This window comes from Ailuropoda melanoleuca, chromosome 11, assembly GCF_002007445.2.
Source record: "Ailuropoda melanoleuca isolate Jingjing chromosome 11, ASM200744v2, whole genome shotgun sequence".
Classification (NCBI taxonomy): domain Eukaryota; kingdom Metazoa; phylum Chordata; class Mammalia; order Carnivora; family Ursidae; genus Ailuropoda; species Ailuropoda melanoleuca.
Window position 1 is genome coordinate 15119235 of NC_048228.1, and position 21054 is coordinate 15140288.

Sequence of the window (21054 nt, forward strand, 5' to 3'; positions counted from 1 at the left end):
CTAAAAATATGTCTAATTTACAGCAACCTCTCAAATCTTGTTGATCTCAGTTCTCCTTACCTATTTGATTGTCAGCAATTCTAGGCTTTTTTCAGGATCTCCCCCTCAAATTTTTTTTTTTCCTCCTAGAATATTTTTAAGAATTCCCATACACATTTACATGTTACCTAGATACCTTGTAGGCATTACCGGTATGGGGGTAGAGGTAAGTCATTTTCCTTGTCACATTCTTGGTGGATGGAGTGGTCTCATGTACAAGTGGAGTTGCTGCTGCGGTTCTTTATCATCTCCTGTGTTGTATGCCCTTACTGCCCTTTTGCTTTTCCCCATCAATTCCTGGTGGTGGGCCCTTTTTTCTTTTAAGCTGATAGGGTAATCCCCTCCACTTCTTGTCAGAGGGGTTTTTCATTGCTGAGTTGTTGTGCTAGTAAAGCCTAAATGCCTCTAAGACTTGAGGGTGAGTGTGCAAATGCAGGTCCACATACCATTGTCTGAATATTTCATAGTTACGTTAGCAACCTTACATCCGTTCTTCTTCCTCGACAAATATGCCTTTTAACAAATGGAAAGCACACGATGCAAATGCTACGCTGTGGTCCTCAGCTTTCAAGGGCAATGTTGGAAAGTGTTTGCTAATTTAAAAGTACCTCCAGGGCACCTGGGTAGCGCAGTCCTTAGACGTCTGCCTCGTGATCCTGGCGTTCTGGGATCCAGTCCCACATCGGGCTCCTCCTCCGGGAGCCTGCTTCTTCCTCTCCCACTCCTCCTGCTGTGTTCCCTCTCTCGCTGGCTGTCTCTCTGTCACATAAATAAATAAAATCTTAAAAAAAATAAAAAATAATAAATAAATAAAAGTACCTCCGAACTGCAAAAGGGAAGCGATTAGAAATAAGGAAATAGAGCCATGGCCCTACCAGGAGTTACACTTCACCATCCAAGAAGCTATTGCAATCATTTTTTTTATTGTTATAAAATATTTATTTTTGCTTTTACCTTAAGCACTTCCGTTGTTCAGAATCCTCCCTGCATTCTGAATTGGTGTCTATATTGGTGGTGACACAAATTTAATCAGCTTTGGGGTGTAGTTGCTGTTGTTTTGAGGACATAGCGTAAGAGATGCCAGGTAGAGATTCTCCAAGGCCTGAATGTGATCATTCTGATGATGGATATTTAGGGTTATAGTTGTGCGGTGCCAGCACTGAGTGCCACAATCTGGGTAACTCAGGCATCCATAGTTCTGTAATAATATTGGTGTTGATAAGGCACAGGTCCCAGGCTGAGGCCCCTCTCGCAGTACTGCCCTCTCATCCTGGTTTCTTCCTTCCTGGCCCTCCCCCGGCTGCAGAGGATGTGGAGCGCAACTTAATGGTACATTGTATATTCAGTGGGTGCTCCTGTTGAAACCAACGTCTGCATGCTCAGTCAGGTTCTCCTCCTCTCTTCCTCTGTATCTCCTGGAGGCTTTGTTGGGAACCTTGCTATCTTCTTTTATTCCAGCTCTCCGGGGAGCACCCCCTCCTTACAGTTATTCACCTAGAATTATATCTATTTTAATTCGTTTTCCACTTAACTTTCTAAACTCTAAAAACTAAGAGGTATGCCTAGATTTTGTTTTAGATGTCCCTGAATATTTCATGACTTGTAGGCATTTCTCAAAATAATTTCAGCCAGTTTGGTGGTTGATCTGCCTAGGACCCAGGGAAGACTTTGAGCAGATTGTGTTGCCACCACTTGCCGTCCGAAGTGGTTTTTGTTCTCTGAGCCTGCAGAAATGGCCTCCTATTGCATGTGAATTTCCCTCAAATAGTGTAAAAATAATGTACTCTACAATAAAATCATATACTGAAGTCAGTTCCTGAATCCAATGTTGCTTTCTTCTCCATCTAGTCAATTCTATATAGGTAAGTATTCAGGTAGTGCAATGCCAACAATAAGACATGCTGCACTAGTACCAAGCATTTGGAGAAAACCTTTGGGTACAGCTTGGCTTAAATCAATGGCCTTAATATGAGTGTATTGTATCTGGTCTCAGACTCACTGTAACTCAATCAGTGACATTTCTGGATGCAACTGCCAAAATTTAAGTACCTTTATATTTTTTCAGCCATGTATTGATATACATTCCTGAAAATAGCAATGCATATAATAAAAGGGAAAGGAAAAATGATATCAACTATTCTAAGAGTTAAAAGGAAGTGATTTAAAAATTTATGATTTTTTTGTTTTTTTATTTTTATTTTTTTATTATGTCCAGTTATCCAACATATAGTACATCATTAGTTTTTGATGTAGTGTTCAACGATTCATTAGTTGCGTATAATACCCAGTGCTCATCACAACACACGCCCTCCTTAAGCCCCATTACCCAGTTACCCCATCCCCCCCTCCCTTATCTAACTCTCAGTTTGGTTCCCAGAATTGAGAGTCTCTCATGGTTTTTCTCCATCTCTGATTTCTTCCCATTCAATTTTCCTTCCCTTCACCTGTGGTCCTCCACACTATTCCTTATGTTTCATATAGGAGTTTTGAAACCATATGATAATTGACTTTCTCTGCTTGACTTATTTCACTTGGCATAATCCCCTCCAGTTCCATCCATGTGGATGCAAATGGTAGGTATTCATCCTTTCTGATGGCTGAGTAATATCCCATTGTATATATGAACCACATCTTCTTTATCCATTCATCTGTTGAAGGACATCTTGGCTCCTTCCATAGTTTGGCTATCGTGGACATTGCTGCTATGAACATTGGGGTTCACGTGCCCCTTCTTTTCACTACATCTATATCTTTGGGATAAATACCTAGTAGTGTAATTGCTGGGTTGTAGGGTAGCTCTATTTTTAACTTCTTGAGGAACCTCCATACTGTTTTCCAGAATGGCTGTACTAGCTTGCATTCCCACCAACAGTGTAGGAGGGTTTCCCTACTCCACATCCTCGCCAACATTTGTTGCTCCCTGTCTTGTTAATTTTAGCCATTCTACCTGGTGTAAGGTGGTATCTCATTGTGGTTTTGATTTGTATTTCCCTGATGGCTGATGATGTTGAACATTTTTTCATGTGTCTGTTGGCCATTCGTATGTCTTTGCAGAAATGTCTGTTCATGTCTTCTGGCCATTTCTTGACTGGATTATTTGTTTTTTGAGTGTTGAGTTTGAGAAGTTCTTTATAGATCTTGGATACCAGCCTTTTATCTGAAATGTCGTTTGCAAATATCTTCTCCCATTCTGTGTGTTGCCTCTTAGTTTTGTTTACTGTTTCATCTGCTGTGCAGAAGCTTTTTATCTTGATGAAGTCCCAATAGTTCATTCTTGCTTTTGTTTCCTTTGCCTTTAGAGGCATGTCTTGAAAGAAGTTACTGTGGCCGACATCGAAGAGGTTGCTTCCTGTGTTCTCCTCTAGGATTTTGATGGATTTCTGTCTCACATTTAGGTCTTTCATCCATTTTGAGTCTATTTTTGTGTGTGGTGTAAGGAAATGGTCCAGTTTCATTCTTTTGCATGTGGCTGTCCAGGTTTCCAGCACCATTTATTGAAGAACTGTCTTTTTTTCCATCGGATGTTCTTTTCTGCTTTGTCAAAGCTTAGTTGACTGTAGAGTTGAGGGTCCATTTCTGGGCTCTCTATTCTGTTGCATTGATCTATGTGTCTGTTTTTGTGCCAGTACCATACTGTCTTTATGATCACAGCTTTGTAACAGAGCTTGAAGCCCAAAATTGTGATGCCCCCAGCTTTGGTTTTCTTTTTCAACATTCTTCTTGCTATTCAGGGTCTTTTCTGGTTGCATACAAATTTTAGGATTATTTATTCCATTTCTGTGAAAAAAGGTAATGGTATTTTGATAGGGATTGCTTTAAATATGTAGATTGTTCTAGGTAGCATAGTCATTTGCACAATATTTGTTCTTCCAATCCATGAGGCATGGGACTTTTCCATGTCTTTGTGTCTTCCTCAGCTTCTTTCATGAGTATTCTGTAGTTTTCTGAGTACAGATTCTTTGCCTCTTTGGTTAGATTTATTCCTAGGTATCTTAGGGTTTTGGGTGCAATTGTAAATGGGATCAACTCCTTAATTTCTCTTTCTCCTGTCTGGTTGTTGGTGTATAGAAATGCAACTGATTTCTGTGCATTGATTTTATATTCCGCCACTTTACTAAATGCTTGTATGAGTTCTAGCGTTTTGGGGTGGAGTCTTTTGGGTTTTCCACATAAAGTATTGTATCATCTGCAAAGAGTGAGAGTTTGACTTCTTTGCTGATTCAGATGCCTTTTATTTCTTTTTGTTGTCTGCTGAGGCTAGGACTTCTAGTACTATGTTGAACAGCAGTGGTAATAGTGGACATCCCTGCCGAGTTCCTGACCTTAGGGGAAAAGCTCTCAGTTTTTCACCATTGAGAATGATATTCGCTGTGAGTTTTTCGTAGATGGCTTTTATGATATTGAGGTATGTACTCTTTATCCCTACACTGTGAAAAGTTTTAATCAAGAAGGGATGCTGTACTTTGTCAAATGGTTTTTCTGCATCTACTGAGAGTATCATGTGGTCCTTGTCCTTTCTTTTATTAATGTAGTGTATCACATTGATTGATTTGTGGATGTTGAACCAACCTTGTCGCCCAGGAATAAATCCCACTTTGTCTTGGTGAATAATCCTTTTAATGTACTGTTGGATCCTATTGGCTAGTATTTTGGTGAGAATTTTTGCATTCACGTACATCAGGGATATTGGTCTGTAATTCTCCTTCTTGATGGGGTCTTTGGTTTTGGGATTAAGGTCATGCTGGCCTCATAAAATGAATTTGGAAGTTTTCCTTACATTTCTATTTTTCAGAATAGTTTCAGAAAAAATAGGTATTAATTCTTCCTTAAATGGTTGGTAGAATTCTCCTGGGAAGCCATCTGGCCCTGGGCTCTTGTTTGTTGGGAGATTTTTGATTACTGCTTCAATTTCCTTGCTGGTTATGGGTCTGTTCAAGTTTTCTATTTCTTTCTGTTTCAGTTTTTGTAGTTTATATGTCTCTAGGAATGCACATTTCTTCCAGATTGTCTAATTTGTTGGCATATAGTTGCTCATAATATGTTCTTATAATTGTTTGTGTTTCTTGTTTTTGGTTGTGATCTCTCCTCTTTCATTCATGATTTTATTTATTTGGGTCCTTTCTCTTTTCTTTTTCATAAGTCTGACCAGGGGTTTATCAATCTTATCAATTCTTTCAAAGAACCAGCTCCTAATTTCATTGATCTGTTCTACTGTTCTTTTCTATTTCATTGATTTTTTTTTAAAGATTTTATTTATTCATTTGACACAGAGAGAGACAGCCAGCGAGAGAGGGAACACAGCAGGGGAATGTGAGAGGAAGAAGCAGGCTCCCAGCAGAGAAGCCCGATATGGGACTCGATCCCGGAACGCCGGGATCACGCCCTGAGCCGAAGGCAGACGCTTAACGACTGAGCTACCCAGGCACCCCTCTATTTCATTGATTTCTGCTCTAATCTTTATTATTTCTCTTCTCCTGCTGGCTTTAGGCTTTATTTGCTGTTCTTTCTCCAGCTCCTTTAGATGTAGTGTTAGGCTGTGTATTTGAGACCTTTCTTGTTTCTCGAGAAAGGCTTGTATTACTGTATACTTTCCTCTTAGGACCGCCTTTGCTGCATCCCAAAGATTTTGAACAGTTGTGTTTTCATTTTCACTTGTTTCCATGAATTTTTTAAATTATTCTTTAATTTCCTGGTTGACCTATTCATTCTTTAGTAGGATGTTCCTTAGCCTCCATGTATTTGAGTTCTTTCTAACTTTCCTTTTGTGATTGAGTTTGAGTTTCAAAGCATTGCAGTCTGAAAATATGCAGGGAATGATCCCAATCTTTTGGTACCAGTTGAGATCTGGTTTATGACCCAGGATGTGATCTATTCTGGAGAATGTTCATTTGCACTAGAGAAGAATGTATATTCTGTTGCTTTGGGTTGGAATGTTTTGAATATATCTGTGAAGCCCATCTGGTTCAGTGTCTCATTTAAAGCCCTTATTTCCTTGTTGATCTTTTGCTTAGATGATCTGTCCATTTCAGTGAGGGGGGTGTTAAAGTCTCCTACTATTATTGTATTATTGTTGATGTGTTTCTTTGATTTTGTTATTAATTGGCTTATATAATTGACTGCTCTCATATTAGGGACATAAATATTTACAATTGTTAGATCTTCTTGTTGGATAGACCCTTTAAGTATGATACAGTGTCCCTCCTCTTCTCTTATTATAATCTTTGATTTAAAATCTAATTTGTCTGATATAAGGATTGCCACCCCAGCTTTTTTTTTTGATGTTCGTTAGCATGGTAAATGGTTTCGCACCCCCTCACTTTAAATCTGGAGGTGTCTTTGGGTCTAAAATGAGTCTCTTGCAGACAGCATATTGATGGCTCTTGTTTTTTTATCCATTCTGATACCCTGTGTCTTTTGATTGGGGGATTTAGCCCATTTACATTCAGGGTAACTATTGAAAGATATGAATTTAGTGCCATTGTATTGCCTGTAAGGTGATTGTTACTGTATATTGTCTCTGTGACTTTCTGGTCTATGTTACTTTTAGGCTCTCTCTTTGCTTAGAGGACCCCTTTCAATATTTCTTGTAGGGCTGGTTTGGTGATCACAAATTCTTTTAGTTTCTGTTTGTCCTGGAAGGTATAAATTTTCTTAAGGCAGTAAATTCAGGCAATCTTAGTGTTTAATTCTATTGTTTCCCTTCTCTCAGGGATCGTGTCCTCATTGCCTGATGTCCATTTCCTTGAAGGCTGTTTTTCTGTGTACTTTGTTGTTGTTTTTTTTTTTTTCATAATTTGTTTCAGGTAGGAGGGTAAATCTAGTTCCATCCCGACCAGAAGAAAAAGTCTCTGTTAATATTTTAAAGTAAGGGTGCCTGGGTGGCTTATTAGGTTAAGTGTCTGCCTTTGACTCAGATCATGATTCCAGGGTCCTGGGATGGAGCCTGTGTTGGCTCCCTGCTCAGCGGGGCATCTGCTTCTCCCTCTCCCTTTGCCCCTCACCCTGCTTGTGCATGCTCTCTTTCTGTCTCTCAAATAAATAAATAAATAAAATATTTAAAAACTATATTTTAAAGTATACATTTCTTCATTCTCAAAATCTATTGCTCTATGAATTAAAGTCTATTTACTTTTTGGTAAGATTGTTTAATTTTTAATTTAATTTGCCTCAATTTTTAACTTTCAAAGTTCTGGACTTTTTTTTTTTTTTAAGTTCACAGAGACTGAATTCTGCTTTCATAACAATGAGTACTTATATGATTTGAAACAGGCAGATATCAACTTTGAAACCTGTGACATCATGCATTTCATATGCCTGTTGTCTTCATAGCATTAATTACTCCATTTCTCTTGAAGAGTTTTATTATGCCCATTTACTCATTCACTAAGTATATGATGAGATTGAGAAATAAAATGGTAAATTAGTTACCAGTCTTTGTCCTGTATTAAAAGAAGGCCCTGCTATTAACAAGTGACTATGGTAAAATGCTAATTTTCAAGTAGTTAAGCACAACTTCTCTGCTAGTTATTGCAGTGTTTTGATATTAAAATGTAAAATGCAGTGATATCCAATGAAACCTAAGCCCTGGTAAGGTCATATTCTCTAAGGACGCTGGTCACTCATTTTATCACTGAGCTCCACTATGGTAATTCAGCTCCACTGAAATAATTACCTAAATCTAACATAATTTTGTATATTTTCTCCCTTCAGTCTATATATAATTCTATAATCAATATTAATTTTGGGGGGAACAAGTCAGGAGATGAATGTAAATATATTCTTATTTACAACAAATAAAACAATATGTGGAAGTTTTAAAGTATGGAGCTTTAAGAAGATGGGATTTTTTTTAAGGACCAAGCTGAAAATAATTGAATGCATACTCTGAGATATTAAAGATATCCATTTTATAGCAAATTTTGGTATAAATATATTTAATAAGTAAAAGGATAGTTAATAGTATTCTGATATCAACTTCCAGTTCACATTAAAAAGGAACTTGTTTTAACTCTTAATTAGAATGGTTAATGGTTTAGTCTCTAATCTGGTGTGATATCTATTTATCCAAGTTTTTCTGATTCTCTTTTGTCATCTATGTCTTATGAATTAAGCTGCTTCAGAATCCTTATTAAAAATCACAGAAAATCCTCAGTCTTTTCTTAAGCACTTATTTTCAAGTTCAATATTTAAGTACCCAATATTTATCAATTGCTCTCTGTGGAAGTTTTTCTTTTACCCTCGTAGGCTCTGCAAACCAATGGCCGTCTAATCTTTTTATGTAGCACCTTTATGAATATTTTCACTGTTTTTGCTTGACCTTCCAATTCTTTCTTTCATTTGAGCAACTACACCGCACCCTGTGTCTCCATACCACAAGCAGCATTCTCTCCTGACTAAAATACCAGTTCCTTCCAGAGCATGGGCCCAAATATAACTTTACCCCTTTTGTGGGGTAAAAATCACTTATTTGGTATAATAAATGCTAAAAAAAGATCCTGCATTTTGTTCTCCATGACTCATTTTGTTTAATGCAAATTAGTATTGCAGGGATGATTTATTAACAATTTCAGGGCCTCCATAATGTAATCTACATGGTCACTCAGGGCAGAGAAGAGAAGGGGTAGGACTGCATATTGCACAGATACAGGGAAGTTAGGGTCTTTGACACTAGTCTTGTTAAGTCATTTACTGGGTTATTTTAGAAAGTCAAATTCACTGATGTTTCCTCATTTGGAAAATAGAGGACATGATAAATTATTTTTAAGATACATTAGGCCTGAGAGCTGGAAAGAAAGATGGACTGCAATGAAATAACATGTACATTTAAGGCAAACAATGTCATAAAATTCAGTTGTAATTGGGTTGGTCAAAGATTAAAATTTCAGGCACCTAAAATGTAAATCATATGGAAAAAAACTTTATAGCTGCTTCTCACGGTAATGCTCTGTATTTATGACACATGCTCTATGGATGAAACTGCAGTATTACAAAGAATCTTAAAGTTATAAGTTACCAAAAGTAAATACTAATGAAAGACCAGAATAGATTCTCATGGGGTTCTACTCAAGAGCAAGCGTGGTGATGGTTTTCCAATATGTGCAAGTGACGTAAATAAAAATATGAATAGACTGTTCTTTATTCCTCCCTGATCAGAAGCAATCTTTTTATTTTCTTCTACACGTTATATCTTTTTGAGGGATGTTCTGCTTCAATTTATTAATATCTTCGACAGTTGACACTGTGCATTGTACCTAGAAGATGCCTATAAATATCTGTTGGACAAATTAATTAAATTCAGAAATTAGCACACTTCTCATGGAGATTTTGTGGGTATGAATTTCTCTTCAAAGCATTTCTATCTAGTCATTGTGTAACAGAATGAAAAATGAAAAGAAGATGCCCTAGACCACAGAATGCCTCAAAGTGGAGGCATATGAGGGCCATCTTTCATCAGCCATCCAATAATCAGGGAAGTGTGAACTTATTTACACTCTCCAAGTATAATCACCTCGGATTTCCTTTATCATTTTCTGAGAAATATAAGATATCCACACAATATTAAATATATTACATTTGACTCATCCTGGGAAAGAAAAGATGCTTCTCTAATTATAGGCCCTAATTGAATTGTACTATTTAATAGCCATCTTTGAATCAAATAAAAATGAAAGAATCAAGGAGGTTTACTTAGCACTTAATCTTTTTGAGAAAAAGCTACAATTATTCTGTTCTGCATATAGGGGGACAAAATGGCAGAGGAAAGAGAATTGCAGAAAATGCATTTGGTAAAGGGGGACATAATAGTCTGGATAATTTTTATTACATATAAGCATAATGGAGAGGAGATTTAGCATAGGAACTCTAGGGGCAGTGGGTGGTGAACTAACTCACTGACTGTGAGCAAGTTATTCATTTATTCCTCAATTTTCTCATATGTAAAATGGGGGTAATGGAAATAACAATACCTATCTCACAGGACTTTTCTTTACTTGGAAAATGTTTAAAACAGACAGGTGGACAGTAAGTACTTGTCAGATAATAGCTATTATTATTTCCCATATGAAAATCCATAGTGTTCTGTTGAATTTCTCTCCAAATTGGATTTGAATATAAAGTCTTCACTTTTTGTATTATGGCCTTAAGAGCACTGGTTCTCAAAAACTGGGTTGCTCATTGGATGGAAACTGGGCAGTTGAAAATAGTGTATTTATGCCTGGATCCCACTCCCAGGGATTCTGATTTAACTGGAATGGGGAGTGGCCTTAACACTGTGAGTAATCAAAACTCCCCAGGTGATTGTAATGGGCATCAAAGTGTGAAAACAGGTCTATAGAATGTCTTTCCTCAGTTACAGGAAACAAAAACCAAGCCAGTGATTAAAAAAAAAATAAAAGATTTGTTCTTAGTGTTTAGAGTAACAGCATAAAAGTCAACTTCAGGAACTCAATTATATCTTACTTCTATATTCTGCCTTATTTATGTCATCTGCTCCCATATTGCCAAACTGAAATATCATGTTTGCAGAAGGTTTAAGTCCTAATAAGATACTGCTTTTACTCCTGAAGTATAATGCCAGCCTGAGTGGGTTTTCTATTCTTTATAGTTGCTTCTTAATGTTATCACCACCACTTTCCCAACTGTATTAATTTCTATTGCAGTGTAATAAATTATCACAAATGTAGCGGCTTAAAACAGCACCCATTTAATTTATTAGTTCCCAGTTCTGTAAGTCAAAAGTCTGGACACGGAGTTGCTGGATTATCTGCCAAGGTTGTCACAGTGCAAAAATCAAGTTCTCACACGGCAAGTTTTTAACTCTAGGCTCCAGAGAGAAATTCATTTCCAAGCTCATTCTTTCTGTTGGCACACTTCGGTTCCTTGTGGTTGTAGAATTGAGGTTCCCCTTTTCTTACTGGCTGTCAGCTGGGTCCTCTCTTAGCTCCTAGAGACTGCCTGCAGTTTTCTTTCCTCCAGGCCAACAGAAAATAATGTTTTTCTGACTTCAATCATAATTCTCTGTGACCAGACAAAACTAAACAAAATGAAATAAAACTCCTTGGATTTAAAAGACTCAATTCAGCAGCTATACCAGATGTCTGTTGTCTAAGTCTTGCCTCGTGATACTCTCAGTCACCTGAAGGTTGTGCTGTTGTCCTGGGTCCCCACTTTCCAAACTTTAATCCTGCTCTATGGTTCCAATTACATTTTCCCAAGGCAACAGTTAGATAATTTGATAAAAGAACCTGCTTGGTCCACTGATGGATTGAGAATAGAAGATAAAACTTTCTTTATACCTTCTGCATGGGATAAGTTTCCTTATTTCCAATGTCCACTCACAGTCTACTTTGATGGTTGGACTATAGTGGGCCCTCTGAGAAAATGCTTTATTACCAGAGGGAAGACCATTTCTTGTTATAGGAAATATGTTGGAAAAAACCTAATTAAAAAAAAAAGAAAAAACCCCCAGCATTTTGAAAGCATTCCAAGTGAAACAGATCGTGAACATTCTGTTCCCCAAGGTAGAAGCTGTAAATAAAGATGAAGATTTCTTATGCTGGAAAGTGACACTGATTAAATATGGAATAAGGGTGTTTATGTGAATATTTTGGCCCAGTTATAAGCATTTTTCTTTTCCCTAGCATAGATCCAGCTATTAATTTTCCCTTCAGGCTGATAGTCTTACTGTTGCACAGCATTAATAATACAGGTGAAAAATAGGGTTCGTGAGTTTACTGCCGTGGGCCCAATGGTCACTTATTTCAAACTTGATTTCTGATATGACTTTGCTGTTTGGTCCTTATATTTTTGCAGCTAAAGAAGACCATATTAAATGCTTTTGACTTCTCTAAAACCTATAGCTCTTTTGTAGAAATTTGCTATAATTAATACCACATCTTTCTGCAAAAATATTTTCTCCTGTGACTTGGATAAATAGAATAAGTAATTTTCTTCTTAATATAGTCAGTACCCATAAAGTGCCAAATCTGATGTCTGCTGTGCTCTGCACCTCTAGATATATCCTTGGTCTTCGCAATCATTCAACTCTTAGAATCAGTTTTAGGTCAGTGAGCCACAATGTCTTACCTTTTATTTTCTTCCTAGACATTGAAGCAGAATCTGAAGCAATACACATATCCCTAATATCCCCATAAACAATTAGCTGGTCACGTTTCTTTGTTTGATTTGCCATAGGTTATACAATCTTTAGAACCTCTGAGCTTAGGACGTAGGTACTAAAGGAAGAGCTTGCTGAGCATGTTGGCATTTCTACCCCTCAGGTTCCTTTTGTGGATCCCAATATTTCTTCCTTTACGTACTCCAAGAAAGCAATTGCTTTTTATCTGTCTTTAAAGCTTAATAAATATTTTAACTTAAAACGCCTTCAGTTTTACCGTTTGAATTACTTGGATTAATGATTTCTACTGAAAACTTATTAGTAGCAATAAAGGTAAAAGAGAAATATTGCATGTCTCCTCTATCCATTTAATTTTAACCTATTTGTATTTCTAATGATTTATAGCTCTTCTTACAAGAGAAACTTTCTTATAACTAGAATCCTTGAGATTAAGGAAATTCTGTTTATCTTGTACATTTATTATAACAAGAAAAGAAAAAAGAAAGAAAGAAAAAGAAAGAAAGAAAGAAAGAAAGAGAAAGAGAGAAAGAAAGAAAGAAAGAAAGAAAGAAAGAAAGAAAGAATGCTTCAAGGCCAGTAATGTAATACTAGGGTTGTCTGCTTCAATCATTTGAATATTTTGAAGAAGATAATATAAAAAGTTGGGAGAGAGCTGGCTATGAAGATCTAAGTATAGAGACAATGGATATGGTAAGTGGAGGGTCATATTCACAAGATGAATAAGACTCTGTGAGACTTACAAAAGAGAATCATGTTTGCAAGCAATTATAAAACTCTCTTACAGAAACTACCAATTATTTTCACTTAAGACACTAACTTGAAATTTGAAGACTGAAATTAAATTAAATTTCTCTCAGTTTTAGTTTTCCTTATTTAAGAAAAATGAGAATAATTTGGTTTGTTTTTATGAAGTACTATCGTGAAACCTCCCCACTTGAAAAGCACTGATCTATAGAAATACTGGCCATGTGACCACAGTTGGAATTATTGGAGATATGGGGTGCTGGTCTGGTGAGGAACTGGTGGTATTCGTGGTGGGGAGATATTTGAGGGTTTCCTGGAAATGCAAAAGGATCCACAAACACAGGATCTGTTGGGCAAAGCAGATGTTCAGATATTAGAGTGACAGTCTAAATGACAAAGTCAGAGGTCGAAGGCAGGAATGAACCATCTGGGAGAATTTGGGCAGGGATGGGACCAGAAGTGGAGCTGATAGCAAAGCAGAAAGGGAGAAAGTTTAGATAAACAGCACAAATATCAAAGGATGTTTGCCTTTGTTAGCCAGAGGGAGACCTGGAACCAGTCTACCTAGTTTTGAAATCCTGGCTCTCCTATTTACTATATCTGTGATATTGGTCAGGTTAATTAACATTTTAAAGTATTTGATTCCTCATATATAAAATGGGAAAATTATAGTAATAATCGTCTAGTAGTATTATGAGAATTAAATGAATCAATACATGTAACGTGCATAAAATATTAGTATGTATCTAATAGACGTTACTTTTATATTGTTTTTGTTTTTATTAAAGTGAATGAAATTAAATAATGTTCTAAGCACTATGCCTTTTTAAATATTTCCAACATCCCTGTGATATATTTGTTACACCTCTTTGAAAGATGAAACTAAGTTTTAGACAGGAAAAAAGTGACCTCTCCAAGGTTTCATAGTTTTTAAAAAAAAGATATGGGATGAAAATTAAGGATACTTCTGACTTCCCAGATGATATATGGTTTTATTTTCACTACTTCACAACTATGTATAATATGAAAAGTCTCACTAAAGGCTATGTAATTTTAGATGAAAAGTAAAGTGATTTTGCTGAATAAAGAGGAAAGAGATGAGTTGGCTTTGCTTTGACAGAATTTGGTGCATTTTAATTGGGTCTTGACTATGCATGCGTATTAGGTAGCTAAGTATAAAGCTAGGTAAAAAGAAAGTAAAATTTTAAAAGCAAAGAATAGTTAAAAAAAATCACATTGTAGATGTTTCCTGCACGTCGTCATGGAGGTGTGGTGATGACTGATATATTAAAGTAACTGAGTTACTTTGTATGACTAGAGTATAGACAGAATGAATGAAGTCAGCAATTGGAAGAACATCTAGACAGGTGTTTGGGGCTACATTACAAATAGTCTTGAATTCTATAGTGAAGATTTTCATCTATGTACTATAGATAGTGGGGAAATGAGTAAGAATTTTTTCAATGGAAGATGAAAATAATAAAATATGTACTGAACAAACTCTAGTAGCAAGGCAAAGGGTATTTTTGTTGTGAGAGAAAGTGGGAAAAGGTTATCATCAGATTCTAAAACTAGTCATGATAATGAGCTTTTCCATTAGGATAATGGAAATAGGGTGAAATCCTTAGATAAGTAATTAAAATAAGACTCAAAAGCTTTATTTAATATTAGAAGCTTAGAGACCATTGTGAATGGTAGGTTTTTTGGCTGTGACAACTGAGTAAAAGATGATTCATTATTATATGGGAAGACAGGTGGAAAAGCAGGCTTTAGAGGGAAAATGAGGAACTTGGTTTTGAACAGGCTAAGTTGGAGGTACAATATGGTAAGTTTGATAAGGCAGTCTTTGGAAACATACATCTCTGATACTCAGAAGACTGGCCGGGACTAAAGATACAGACTTGAGTTCTGACTATGTAATTAATAGTTGAATTCATGTGAATCATAAGATCACTCTGCCTATGAAGATAGATGGAAGAGAATATGGATAGCAATAGAACCTTGGGAAAAACCAGTATTTAAGTAGCAAAAAAGGGGAACTTGCTGTTAAAGATAAAGCATAATCGGAAACTTAGGGAAGCTATGAAAACAGAGGTGTAATAGAAGACCAAAGATCAGGAAATTTTAAAGATAGGGCAGTCAGTTTTAGAAAATCAGGACTGTGGGGTCAAGAAGGATGAGGACTTCTAAGAAGTCATTGGATTTGACAACTGTGAGACAATAGGAGATTTTTTCCCCAAGATCATTTTTAAATGGAGTAATCAGAGGAATAGTAGATTATAATGAATGGAAGAATGAGTGAAAGTGAGACGGAAGAAACAGCAAATATAGATGACTCTTCCAAGAAGAGTTGAGTAGGCAGATGATAATTGATAGAGAATCAATTACTGGTAAGAAAGCATGGTTTTCTTTCAGAAAAGAGCAAATATAATTGATACAAGTGATTTTTTTTTTTAAGTAAATTTTGAGGTGGAGAGGAGGTTGAAAATACTTGCTCCGGATGGTTTCTAGTTCCTGATAGTATGAAACAAGGACATTTGCTGGGCTTAGAAAATTGGATTTGAAATCCTCTTCTAATTGTTGATTAAAGAATTGGGACAATAAGTGGATAAGTGTCAAATGTATTTTTAAAAACATAGTGAGATAGTTGCATAGCGATATTGATTTCACCACAAATGTATTCTTAGCAGCCTGGGAAAAGGAACAAAGGAAATGGGCAGATGGGCTGACCCACGGTTATAACTGGCAAGGCAGACGTATACAGTCAAAGAGTAAAAGGATATTGATCCAGCAAGATTCAGATAAGGAAAATTGGGATGGGAGAACTAGCTATATTCAATATCATTGCCAATGATCTGATGTTTTAAAAGAGAAAGTAGGACTAAGAATAGGGATAAAAATTTGTCAGTTAACTCTTACCTTTCATATTTTGCATGGATTGTGATAAGAGGGATGAATTTTTAAAATATAATTACCAAGTTGCTGACATATGACTAAAAATTTTTTTTTTGTAAAGACGTGACAAAATTGGCATAGTCTAAGTGAATAAAATCGCATCTTAGACTTCTATTATATGGACTTCATGAGACATTGAAAGTGAGACATGTATGTGGACTTTCTCCCACTTGCCTGCCCAGTGACATTAGACGAGTCTTCTTTTTCTGAGCTTTAGTTTTCTCATTGGTATAGTGCATGGCATACCAACCTCAAAAAGTTCTTTGAATTGTCAAATTTATTTAAAGTTTACTTAAAGCAAAATTATTCAAAGAGTACTGCTTCAGGCCAGAAACAGGAAGATGGTGGTTTCAAGATCAAACAAATTTGGGAAACTCTAGTGTGTTTTCCTCTTAAAGTGTACCAGAATTGTACAGAACATATTTGAGAAATCTTTTATTACATATATTCTGTTTGATTTATTAGGGTCACAAGATTTATTTCTGTGAGGAAAGCTACATCGGAAAATGACCAGAATATTAACCATTTTTGCTCGAATTTTGTTTTGAGTGTCTCTTACTTAGTTTATAAATGTAAATCATCACATTATACTTGAAATATATTTTGGATTAGGATCAACCATAATTTTTTAAAAATATTATTCATATTTCTTTAGTGGCCATCAATTTCTCAGGCACAGAAAACCCTTAATATTAAGTATAAAATTTTAATTCATTTTATGTGGCTGGCTTTGATTTGCTAATGTTTTGTTCAGGATTTTTTTCTTATCCTTTTTTTATGAAGAAATGGGTGTATATATTACCTTTCTTATAATATCCTTTTCAGGTTTTTGTATCAAGGTTATTCTGACTCCATAAAATGATATGGGAATGACTCCATTTTCTATTTTCTGGAAGACTTTGCATAGGATTTTACTTGAGTATTTGGAAAAATTTCCTCATAAGTTAATTTGAAGTTGGAGATTTCCTTATAAAAAGAGGACAAATAAAGATATAACAGTTATAGAAATACTTAAATTTTTAAATTTCTTCTTTGGTAAAGTTTTGATAAATTGTTTTTCTAGAAAATTTTCCAGATCGTGTAAATTTTGAGATTTACTGGTATATAGTTGTATATATATTTTCTTCTTATATTTTTTAAGACTGTAATTAGGTCCTCTTTTTCATTCCACATGTTGGTTAAGTTCTGCTTTCTCTCCCCCTTTTCTTTTCTTGCTCGGTTTTGCCATATGTTTGTCAACATTTTTTGTTTTAAAGAATAAATTTGTAGTTTTATTGACTTCTGTCTGGTGTAAATTTACCTTTTATTTTTTTCTGCTTTTACTGTATTATTTCCTTTTTTCTTTATTTGCTATTTAGTTTTTGATTTCTGGAGATAGATACATAGATCATTCATTTTCATTTTGTTTGTGAAATATAAATGTTCAAGATTATACATTTTTCTCTAAGTACAGGTTTAGCTGTATTCCTCAGGCTTTGACATATGGTTTTTTCATTGTCAATTAGTTAAAAAATATTTTGTACTTTTCATTCTGATTTCTTCTTTGTTTTTTTTAGAAGTTGGGGATTTTCTTATATTGCATTTCTGCTGTGGTCAGAGATCTGACTTAAATAATTTCAATCTTTCTTTAGCCTTCCTTTATAACTCAATGTATGGTTCATTTCGATAAATGTTTATGTGAAAAGATGTATTCTCTTACTGTGGTATATGCTATTCGATATCAATCAGTTGGGTCAGATTTGCTCATTGTCATTCTTTTATGTGTCTACCGATTTTTTATCAGCTTATTTGATCTGTTAGAAAAATGTTAGTTCTAACTATAATTGAGGATTAATCAATTTTTCCTTTAGTTCTGTTAATCTTTGCTGAATATACTTTGAAGCTAAACCATTAGATCAATAAAGATTTTGAATTTTTATATCTTTCAAGTGGACTCACCAGCTTATAAACATTTTAAAGTGCCATTTATTCTCTAATAATACATATTGCCTTAATGTCTATTAATATAACTCTAATTTTTTTGTTTCAATTTTTACTTTTACTTTTAAACCTTATGTAGCTTTACATTTAAGATATGCCTTTTATAAGTAGTTTATTTTTCTTTAATAATGTCTCATGTTCATTGTTTTGGAGTATTTAGTCCATTTTTTATTAATAGAACTGCAAAATATTTCTATTTAAAGTTCTCAGTAACTGTTTTCCTACCTGTCCCATATGTTATCTATTCTTCTTCTTCTGTCCTTTCTTGTTTTCTTTACATTAACCAAATGCAAGTATTTTATTATTTAGTCTTCCTCCCCATCTTCCCTCCCCACTCAAAATAGCTTGTTAGTCATACATTTCTTACTATACTATATTATAGAATATTCTATATTATAATATACAATATGCATTCTTGACTTAATACTGTCTACTATAAATTATTATTATCTCTTTCCTGATATTACTAGGATGGTAAAACACTCTAATTTCACTTACTGTTTTACCAATGCAAAAACAGTACAGAATTGCCTACTTTCTTACTGATTTTTCACCTGTCCTTCAGAGTAGATCTGTAACTTGAGGGGCGCCAGGGTGGCACAGTCAGTTAAGTGACCAACTCTTGGTTGTGGTTCAGGTCCTAATCTCAGGGTCATGAGATTGAGCCCTGTGTCAGGTTCCACACTCAACATGGAGTCTGCTTAAGACTCTCCACCCCCACCCACCCTGTGCCTCCTACCTGCGTGCATCCGCTTTGTCTTTCAAATAAGTAAATAAATAAATCTTTTTAAAAAGATCTGTAATTTGAGTCATATGTGGATTAGATGAAAGAAGCATAAAGACAAGTAGAAATTCATATTATATACAAGTGTAAACTCTTTAATCACACATTAATGTTGCACATATTTAACTGTATTTTTCTATGCTTCAGTGAGATTTGAGTATGAGAGATGTTCGAGAAAAAGTAGAGTCTCTGTGAAAAACACAATGGGAAAATTCAAAAAGTAGACCATTATTTTGCAATATTGCTGTGTATACTTGGGCCAAAGAGAGAATGACCATATTACTTTTAGAGAAGTTTTAAAAAGTTTTGATTTTTCATTCACATAAGGAAAAAGTTTAAAACAAGCCACTGTAGTAGTTAGTCCCAGAATGAAAGTTTTGAGAACGCATAACAATTTATATTAAGTCAAGTGAGCTTTATGGAACCTTAAATTTCACATACCATTATTCACTAAAAATGATGAATACATATGAAAATAAGCATTAGGTTTCTAATTGTAAGAATATTTATTTTATAATGAAAATTCCTAGTTTTTTTTTTTTTTTAAATTGTGAATGGGAAGAAAAGTATTGTAAACTTTTGCAAAGACCTTGTGTGTGTTTGTCTCAGTAATAGCAAAAAACATCTGGAGAGTTTGGACTGAATCACAAAAGAAAAAAACAGGGCGTTTAGAATTGGTATTGCTATTGTAAATGTTACCAGTGTGTACCATCTGCTTTCCCTTCTAACTCTGCAGGCTTTTCACTGATCTGGCTAATTCCATGATGCAGCCTTTTCTCTTTACTTCCTCAACCACTCCTGACATTGTGTCCCTTCTGGATAAGCCACTTGCCCAGCTCAGTCATATATACTTACATCCTTGCCTGAGACACTGTTTGCTTTAATTTTGAGCCATTAGGCCTGGTAATTTTAATTCCTTTTTCTGAATCTTTTGGATTTCTTATATTTGTTTAATTATATTACACATTTTAGTTTATTTAAAGCACATTCTTTATTCTATCACAGTTAACATAACTAACATCGTGTTGTAGCTGGGACACATTCCAGGCCTGGATCTCAAAGGGTGACTGTCAGATGGATAGGATAAAGTCAGTGAGACAAAACGCCGCACTAAGTCTCTGGAGGCTCTTGTGTTTCAAATGTGTTAATGGAACTGTCCAGGTGGAAATCAGAGGCGTCATATCTGGGTCTCCTCCCTAGGGTTCCGTTCCATAAATTCTTTTTCCTGGGATTCCGAATTGCTTTCTGAAGTTGCATTAAAAAAATTGAATGTATTGAAAGTGTTTCCTTGTAAGGTTCTCTTTTTAAAAATAAACACTTTTATTCTTCTGGGCCACATTTAAATTTATTTTAATTTAAATCAGTTATTTATAGTAATATTTTCTATTGCTCTACTTGGATATTACACAAAAGCAATTTAATACAGAAGGAGTTAGGTGAATAAAATTCTAAAAATAAATGTCCATTTTTGTGTCAAATTTCTGATACAATATTTTTCTAATAATCAAGACATTTACATCAGGCAGAGAGACTATTCTTTTGGATTATGGAAACAATTATTTCTGGCCCAAAGAGAGCCTTTTGACTCTGCTTACATTTTAATAAAAATCAGAGACAGCATTTTTTGGTAGGCTTTTGGTTATCTCTTTCTGGAGGGACAAGAAATGACACATTCAAGTCTGAAAATGAGTATAGGTTGTGCAAATCTCAAATGTTTTATTTGCATCTAGACAACTGCAAGGCTGAAGATAATTATTTTTATATTCACTAGTTAAGATCGCAGTAACATATATTCATTTCACATGGTGTCAGAGGTGTCCTTAAATTATAGATAGTTATCACTAACTTATATTTATGCAATTCAAATGGGTCACTAGTTTGGCTAAAAATAATTAAGTATAAATGAAGTCAACAGAATCAGCAAGAGGAGCTCTTTGCATTGTTAAGTTACGTGCATTTATATTGACTATTTTTCTATTTGTTGAGCCTATAATATAATTGAAGCCATGCCATTAAAATATTTAAAATTTAGGGGTGCCTGGGTGGCTCAGTCGGTTAAGCATCTGCCTTTGGCTCAGGTCATCATCTCAGGGTCCTGGGATGGAGCCCCACATCGGGCTCCCTGCTCAGTGGGAATCCACTTCTCCCTCTCTCTCTGCCCCTTCCCCTGGCTTGTGCTCTCTTTCCCTCTCTTACTCTGCTTTCTCTCAAATAAAAAAAATAAATTCTTTAAAAAAATATTTAAAATTTGTGAAGGGAGTATGATCAGAGATTTCAAACAAGAAATACCTTTAGTGAAAGATTGTTTTTTTGTTGTTGTTTTTAAATACATTTTTAAAATGGTACAGACTCTCTCAAATTCTCAATATACATATTTATATCTTATTAATTCTATTTCATAGTTCACACTCTGAAA